Here is a 9,319-nt window from a genome sequence, read left to right on the forward strand (position 1 = left end):
GCATCAACTTTATGTAATTGTCAATAAAAGCCTTTGACACTTCTGAAGACAATGAGGCAGCAGACTTTGTGGAAAGTAATATTTGTGTCATTCTCAAAACTTTTGTCCACAACTGGAGTAAATAGTTAAACTAAAGAAAAACCCTGGAATGAGTGTGTCCAAACCTTTGACTGGTTCTGTAAATATACACACACAGTCAAAGAGGAGAATAATTATTGTCAAGGAAGTTTACTAAAATGTTATATATATATTTTTTATTATTATTATTATATATATTTTTTTTCACCTTTATTTAACCAGGTAGGCAAGTTGAGAACAAGTTCTCATTCACAACTGCGACCTGGCCAAGATAAAGCAAAGTACTGTGGACACAGACAACAACACAGAGTTACACATGTATAAATAAACAATAAACAAGCCAATGAAGCTGTTGGCCGGGGTTGGAGTAGCCAGGAGGAAGGCATGGCCGGCCGTTGAGAAATGCTCATGGATTTATCGTTGGTGACCGTGTCGCCTAGCTTCAGTGCAGTGGGCAGCTGGGAGGAGGTGCTCTTGTTCTCATGGACTTTACAGTGTCCCAAAACCTTTTGGAGTTAAAGCTACAGGATGTGAATTTCTGCTTGAAAAATCTAGCCTTTGCTTTCCTGACTGACTGCGTGTATTGGTTCCTGACTTCCCTGAACAGTTGCATATCGGGGGGCTATTCGATACTAGTGCAGGACCCAGGAATTTTCACCGTTCAGCCTGATTCTGCCTCATACTAGAAAACCACCATGTCTGTAACGACAACCCCCAAACGCTAAGCAGAGCAGTAAATGGCAAAGAAAAGAAAAAACATACTTTATTTAATTTGATTTAAGCAGTAATGTACATCTATATAACTATAGCCTCTCTGTGGGTAATTTAATTTGATTTAAGCAGTAATGTACAGCTATATAACTATAGCCTCTCTGTGGGTAATTTAATTTGATTTAAGCAGCAATGTACAGCTATATAACTATAGCCTCTCTGTGGGTAATTGCTCTTGATTCCAGACTTTCTAGGATTTACAGCTGTACTTATGAAGCCTTATTCAAGCCGAAGGGCTTTTTGGGACATAAATCTCAATCAGAACCTAAGCTGGACACCTCACTGAACACGCCAACTGGCACGTGTGTTTATATGTTGCTCATTAGGAAAACAAGATTTCAGGCTTGGAGGTGTGTTTCCTGAAGGATTCCAATAATGATGATGATGTTTCACCTTCTCAACATCCCCCAGAATGAATCTAAGACATCTCAAGAAATCTGTAAATGATTTTTAGATGTTTTTATTTTGTCGAGGTTGTTTTAGTTGCGCAATTTTACATCTAACTACGTTTTTTTTTTTTTTTTGCGTAGTATTTCTCAAGTATAAACAAATGTGTGACGTTGTCTTGTGTAAACAAAGTCGGAGATGCTGGGCAGGTCTGTCTCACTGTCTATACTATTGGATAGAGAGAAATCCCCGCAGCTGTTCACCACATGTTAGTAGGCAAATGGACAAATGTCAAATCAAAACCCTTCATTTATCCATTGTGACGCACGGATGTTCCAAACTCTATTTTAGATGAGACTGACATTATGACCAAATATCACATTTACACTTTGTAGTCAATGTTGACACTAGACTAACTGTTTCTGACTCACATTGACAGACTGTTTTTTTTTTTACAATTATTGGTTGCGTTTTAAAGGCAGTCACTCTTTAAACTTTAAGACTAAAACCACATTTTATTGGTTACATATAATTTGGCCTTCAGTAAGTGGTTGTTAAATTATAATTGAAGCTTACCTCATGTCATGATACAGTGCTGTGCCTCTCTCCTTATATGCTGTAAAAACTTTTCAAATGTGATCACTGATTTGGTGACACACACACATGTGCACACATAAACATGTGCACACACACGCACACACGCACGCACACACACACACACACGCACACACACACACAATGCTTTACCGCTCTGCTAATATGCTGTAACAAGCTTTCAAATGAAATCCCTTCTGACTTAGCGATACACACTCACACACACACACACACACACACACACACACACAAACACACACACACACACACACATATGTAAATACACACACACACATTTTTTTTCAGTCTGTCACCCACAATTGGTGTGCTAGAATCTAGATCAATCACTGTGTTCTGACAGGGCAGAGAGAGACCCCAGACCGATGCATTTTTAAAAATGATTTATTACAAGAATTACAGAGCTTCCTCGTACATTAACGATACACTCTGGAAACGTGCACAGAATCTTTTAAATCAACATTAGGAAGGAATAGGAGCAACTAAAAATCAGCATAAAATATCAGTCAATTTGATGTGAAAGTAACCCAAAGAATTTATTCATGATTTATTCCAATGATTACCGACTTGCACGTCATGATAATGGACCGGTGGATTGGGAAAAGACTAGCCTGGGAACCAGTCTGTTTGTGCTACCATTCCACTTCCAAATGTTTGGCATGACAAGAGGTGGCAATGAGTTGCATTATAACACAAACAGAATGGTACACAGGCTAGAAAAAGAGTGTCAGTGATGGGTACCGTAGACTCTGAGAGAGGTCGTCGTTTAGTAAGGAACAACCACCCTGGGTAGTTAGTCACAGGGCCAATCATACAGTAGAATGTAGTGTATTATACAATGGGTGGGTCTAATCCTGAATACTGATTAGTTAATACCGCATTCCAGCCGGTGTCTATTCCACAAGTTAACGCCGGCTAAATTGACGATGTTAAAATTCCTATTTACTCTGTTCCCATCTGACTGTGCAATCCACTGTCTTATCAGCCCAGCCAGGCAATTTATAAACTTGATCTCCACTATAAAAAGCATCTAGACATTATCTCACATTTATTTTAGACTTGTATTAACCTGCTGTCTGTCTCTTCGATATTTGCAACTTTGTTTCAATATTCAAATTGGATCCCCAGCTGTCCCATAGTAATGAACGTGTTGGGAGTTGGGATGAGAAAGACAGAGAGGTAGGCGGTGTTTCTCAACCAGTCGAAATCATGAATCAGCTGGCATCATTTTTTATGGATATACCGTATACAAATAACTATCAAATAGAAAACAGGTCAAACGTAACGAAGTGCAGCTAGTTTGCAGTCTTTCCAGCTTCAGTTTGAAGTGATTGTGTTAGCAGTGTTGTTGACTAGCTCCTCTGAACAACAGTGTCCTGACGAATGAGCACATTTTCTGTGCCAGGTGAAAACGTGCATCATTAGCTCATTGTTATGGATATATCCAAGTAAATGTCACTAGAAAACAGCTTGAACAAACGCAAATGCAGCTACTGTTGTTATTCTGGCTGCAATGTTAAACGTGACTGTAAGTTAGCCGTAGTTAGCTAGCTAGCAAGCGAGGGATAAGAACATTGTCAGCCAGTATGGCAATGGAACATTTAGAACGAATGACTGGGTCCGGTCCATAGACACAGAACAAACAGACTGAACGACTGGGTCGGGTCCATAGATACAGAACAAACAGACTGAACGACTGGGTCGGGTCCATAGATACAGAACAAACAGACTGAACGACTGGGTCGGGTCCATAGATACAGAACAAACAGACTGAACGACTGGGTCGGGTCCATAGATACAGAACAAACAGACTGAACGACTGGGTCGGGTCCATAGATACAGAACAAACAGACTGAACGACTGGGTCGGGTCCATAGATACAGAACAAACAGACTGAACGACTGGGTCGGGTCCATAGATACAGAACAAAAAGACTGAACGACTGGGTCGGGTCCATAGATACAGAACAAAAAGACTTAACGACTGGGTCGGGTCCATGGATACAGAACAAAAAGACTGAACGACTGGGTCGGGTCCATAGATACAGAACAAAAAGACTGAACGACTGGGTCGGGTCCATAGATACAGAACAACAAGACTGAACGACTGGGTCGGGTCCATAGATACAGAACAAAAAGACTGAACGACTGGGTCGGGTCCATAGATACAGAACAAAAAGACTGAACGACTGGGTCGGGTCCATAGATACAGAACAAAAAGACTGAACGACTGGGTCAGGTCCATGGATACAGAACAACAAGACTGAACGACTGGGTCGGGTCCATAGATACAGAACAAAAAGACTTAACGACTGGGTTGTTGGCAACCGAACCAATGGAATGAATGACCAGTCGGCTTGGGGTAGCAACCCTAGATTTGTTAACGGGACTATATCTTGTGGAAATAGTATGAATAAACTCATCAAAATAACGTTTTTAATGAAAATATGTCAATAATTTTTTGAATATGTTGATAACCCGTTGTATAGAAGTGATAATGCCCTCAAAGCCGTTTTTTCGACTTCGTCTCGGGGTTAACAACACCCATGCCAATATATCCTCCAAACACCGGCTTCTCTGGCATTATCACTTAAACAGAACACTTGTTTATCACATCGACAAGTGAAACGTGATGAAATGTAACCGCAACATGTTGAAGTGATAATTGCCTGTACGGTTTGGGGCTTGCGCTTTAACACAACGGAAATATCTTAAGAGTTTTCAGTTTAACGATGTTGCCACTCTAACACCTCAATTTGCTGTGATTGTGAGAAGCTCGTACAGTATGGTTAGACAGTTCAGTTATTCAGTGTTGATGAACCTTTCTGACAAGAATGATATACAACGGACTTTACACCTCTCACACATCTCTGTCTCTCCCTCTCTCATTCTCTGTCTCTCTCTCTCTCTCTCTCACATACAGTTGAAGTTGGAAGTTTACATACACCTTCAGCCATATAAATTTAAACTCAGTTTTTCACAATTCCTGACATTTAATCCGAGTAAAAAATTCACTGTCTGAGGTCAGTTAGGATCACCACTTTATTTTAAGAATGTGAAATGTCAGAAAAATAGTAGAGAGAATGATTTATTTCAGCTTTTATTTCTTTCATCACATTCCCAATGGGTCAGAAGTTTACATACACTCAATTAGTATTTGGTAGCATTGCCTTTAAATTGTTTAACTTGGGTCAAACGTTTTGGGTAGCCTTCCACAAACTTCCCACAATAAATTGGGTGAATTTTGGCCCATTCTTCCTGACAGAGCTGGTGTAACTGAGTCAGGTTTGTTGGACTCCTTGCTCGCACACGCTTTTTCAGTTCTGCCCATACATTTTCCAAAGGATTGAGGTCAGGGCTTTGGGCTTTGTGATGGCAACTCCAATACCTTGACTTTGTTTGCCACATTTTTGGGTCATTGTCCATTTGGAAGACCCATTTGCGACCAAGCTTTAACTTTCTGACTGAGACAACATTTTCCTGCCTCATCATGCCATCTATTTTGTGAAGAGAACCAGTCCCTCCTGCAGCAAAGCACCCCCATAACATGATGTTGCCACCCCCGTGCTTCGCGGTTGAGAGGGTGTTCTTCGGCTTGCAAACCTCTCCCTTTTTCCTCCAAACATAACCATGGTCATTATGGCCAAATATATATATATTTTTTTTCTCCAAAAAGTATGATCTTTGTCCCCATGTGCAGTTGAAAACCGTAATCTGGCTATTTTTTATGGCGGTTTTGGAGCAGGTTATGTCGAAACAGGATTCGCTTTACTGTGGATGAAAATCGTTTGTGCCTATTTCCTCCAGTATCTTCACAAGGTCCTTTGCTGTTGGTCTGGGATTGATTTGCACTTTTCTCACCAAAGTACGTTCATCTCTAGGAGACAGAACGCGTCTCCTTCCTGAGCGGTATGACGGCTGCGTGGTCCCATGGTGTTTATACTTGGGTACTATTGTTTGTGCAGATGAACGTGGTACCTTAAGGCATTTGGAAATTGCTCCCAAGGATGAACCAGACTTGTGAAGGTCTACAATTTTTTTTCTGAGGTCTTGGCTGATTTCTTTTGATTTTCCCATGATGTCAAGCAAATAGGCACTGAGTTTGAAGGTAGGCCTTGAAATACATCCACAGGTACACCTCCAATTGACTCAAATTATGTCAATTAGCCTATCAGAAGCTTCTAAAGCCATGATATCATTTTCTGGAATTTTCCAAGCTGTTTAAAGGCACAGTCAATTTAGTGTATGTAAACTTCTTACCCACTGGAATTGTGATACAGTGAATTAAAAGTGAAATAATCTGTCTGTAAACAATTGCTGGAAAAATGACTTGTTTCATGCACAAAGTTGACTTGCCAAAACTATAGTTTGTTAACAATAAATTTGTGGAGTGGTTGAAACAATTAGTTTTAATGACTCCAACCTAAGAGTATGTAAACTTCCCACTTCAACTGTACGAACACCCAGTCCCTGTGTATAGATCGACTACACTGAACAACCATCATGAGACACCCATAAAACATAAAACCTTGATTGTAATTCCGCAATCTTTGCTCACACACACCTACACAAAAACATATAGAGTACCATATACAGTACCAGTACCACATATATAGTACCATATACATTACCAGTACCACATATATAGTACCATATACAGTACCAGTACCACATATATAGTACCATATACAGTATCAATACCACATATAGTACCATATACAGTACCAGTACCACATATATAGTACCATATACAGTACCAATACCACATATATAGTACCATATACAGTACCAATACCACATATATAGTACCATATACAGTACCAGTAACAAACATATAGAGTACCATATACAGTACCAATACCACATATATAGTACCATATACAGTACCAATACCACATATATAGTACCATATACAGTACCAGTAACAAACATATAGAGTACGAGTCAAATGTTTGGACACAACTACTCATTCTAGGGTTTTTCTTTATTTGTACGTTTTTCTACATTGTAGAATAATAGTGAAGACATTAGAACTATGACATAACACATATGGAATCATGTAGCAACCAAAAAAAGTGTTAAACAAATCAAAATATATTTTATATTTGAGATTCTTCAAAATAGCCACCCTTTGCCTTGATGACAGCTTTGCACACTCATGGCATTCTCTCAACTAGATTCACGAGGAATGCTTTTCCAACAGTCTTGAAGGAGTTCCCACATATGCTGAGCACTTGTTGGCTGCTTTTCCTTCACTCTGCGGTCCAACTCATCCCAAACCATCACAATTGGATTGAGATCAGGTGATTGTGGAGGCCAGGTCATCTGATGCAGCACTCCATCACTCTCCTTCTTGGTCAAATAGCCCTTACACAGCCTGGAGGTGTTTTGGGTCATTGTCCTGTTGAAAAACAAATGATAGTCCCACTAAGCCTAAACCAGATGGGATGGCGTATCACTGCAGAATGCTGTGGTAACCATGCTGGTTAAGTGTGCCTTTATTCTAAATAAATCACAGACAGTGTCACCAGCAAAGCACCATCTCACCTCCTCCTATATGCTTCACTTACTCTGCGTCTCACAAAGACACAGCAGCTGGAACACAACATCTCAAATACGGACTCATCAGACAGAAGGACAGATTTCCACCGGTCTAATGTCCTTTGCTCATGTTTTTTGGCCCAAGCAAGTCTCTTCTTCTTATTGGTGTCCTTTAGTAGTGGTTTCTTTGCAGCAATTTGACAATGAAGGCCTGATTCACGCAGTCTCCTCTGAACAGTTGCTGTTGAGATGTGTCTGTTACTTGAACTCTGTGAAGCATTTATTTGGGCTGCAATTTCTGAGGCTGGTAACTCTTAATGAACTTATCCTCTGCAGCAGAGGTAACTCTGGGTCTTCCTTTCCAGTGATGGTCCTAATGAGAGACAGTTTCATCATATACAGTATATTAAGTTGGCTAGATAGCTAGCTAGCAGCTCATTTGAGTTAGCCTGCACTGTAGCTAGTTATCAAAAAAAAAAACGAGCCCATGACGACTGGTAGCGGACGAGGCTGGATGAGTGCTAGTGTACAGGAGCCCATGACGACTGGTAGGGGACGAGGCTGGATGAGTGCTAGTGTACAGGAGCCCATGACGACTGGTAGGGGACGAGGCTGGATGAGTGCTAGTGTACAGGAGCCCATGACGACTGGTAGGGGACGAGGCTGGATGAGTGCTAGTGTACAGGAGCCCATGACGACTGGTCGGGGACGAGGCTGGATGAGTGCTAGTGTACACGAGCCCATGACGACTGGTAGGGGACGAGGCTGGATGAGTGCTAGTGTACACGAGCCCATGACGACTGGTAGGGGACGAGGCTGGATGAGTGCTGGTGTACACGAGCCCATGACGACTGGTAGGGGACGAGCCTGGATGAGTGCTGGTGTACACGAGCCCTTGACGACTGGTAGGGGACGAGGCTGGATGAGTGCTGGTGTACACGAGCCCATGACGACTGGTAGGGGACGAGGCTGGATGAGTGCTAGTGTACACGAGCCCATGACGACTGATAGGGGACGAGGCTGGATGTGTGCTAGTGTACACCAGCCCATGACGACTGATAGGGGACGATGCTGGATGAGTGCTAGTGTACACGAGCCCATGACGACTAGTAGGGGACGAGGCTGGATGAGTGCTAGTGTACACGAGCCCATGACGACTGGTAGGGGACGAGGCTGGATGAGTGCTGGTGTACACGAGCCCATGACGACTGGTAGGGGACGAGGCTGGATGAGTGCTAGTGTACACGAGCCCATGACGACTGGTAGGGGACGAGGCTGGATGAGTGCTAGTGTACACCAGCCCATGACGACTGATAGGGGACGATGCTGGATGAGTGCTAGTGTACACGAGCCCATGACGACTAGTAGGGGACGAGGCTGGATGAGTGCTAGTGTACACGAGCCCATGACGACTGGTAGGGGACGAGGCTGGATGAGTGCTGGTGTACACGAGCCCATGACGACTGGTAGGGGACGAGGCTGGATGAGTGCTAGTGTACACGAGCCCATGACGACTGGTAGGGGACGAGGCTGGATGAGTGCTAGTGTACACCAGCCCATGACGACTGGTAATGCATGGCTCTGGTCCAGGTACAGAGCCTTTGTCCTGTGTAAAGCTCTGAGGGAAGACCAAATCAAGCTGTCCAGCGTTCCACTCCCCCCCCCCCCCCCCTACACAAAGCTGTAACACATTCTATTAGAGCCCAGCTCATCATTTTTTTTTTTTTCAACGAGACATGTCAGTTAAGAACAAATTCTTATTTTCAATGACAGCCTAGGAACAGTGGGTTAACTTAACTTAGTGGGTTAACAGTGGGTTAACTTAACTTAGTGGGTTAACAGTGGGTTAACTTAACTTAGTGGGTTAACAGTGGGTTAACTTAACTTAGTGGGTTAACAGTGGGTTAACTTAACTTAGTGGGTTAACAGTG

General features: G+C 42.4%; 1 pseudogene; it reads right to left on the reverse strand.

Moving 5' to 3' along the window:
• Positions 1 to 8,948, reverse strand: part of LOC118941007 — a 12,990-nt pseudogene extending 4,042 nt beyond the window's left edge.
• Between the last annotated feature and the right edge of the window lie 371 nt (positions 8,949 to 9,319).

This window comes from Oncorhynchus mykiss, chromosome 18, assembly GCF_013265735.2.
Source record: "Oncorhynchus mykiss isolate Arlee chromosome 18, USDA_OmykA_1.1, whole genome shotgun sequence".
In the NCBI taxonomy this organism is placed as follows: domain Eukaryota; kingdom Metazoa; phylum Chordata; class Actinopteri; order Salmoniformes; family Salmonidae; genus Oncorhynchus; species Oncorhynchus mykiss.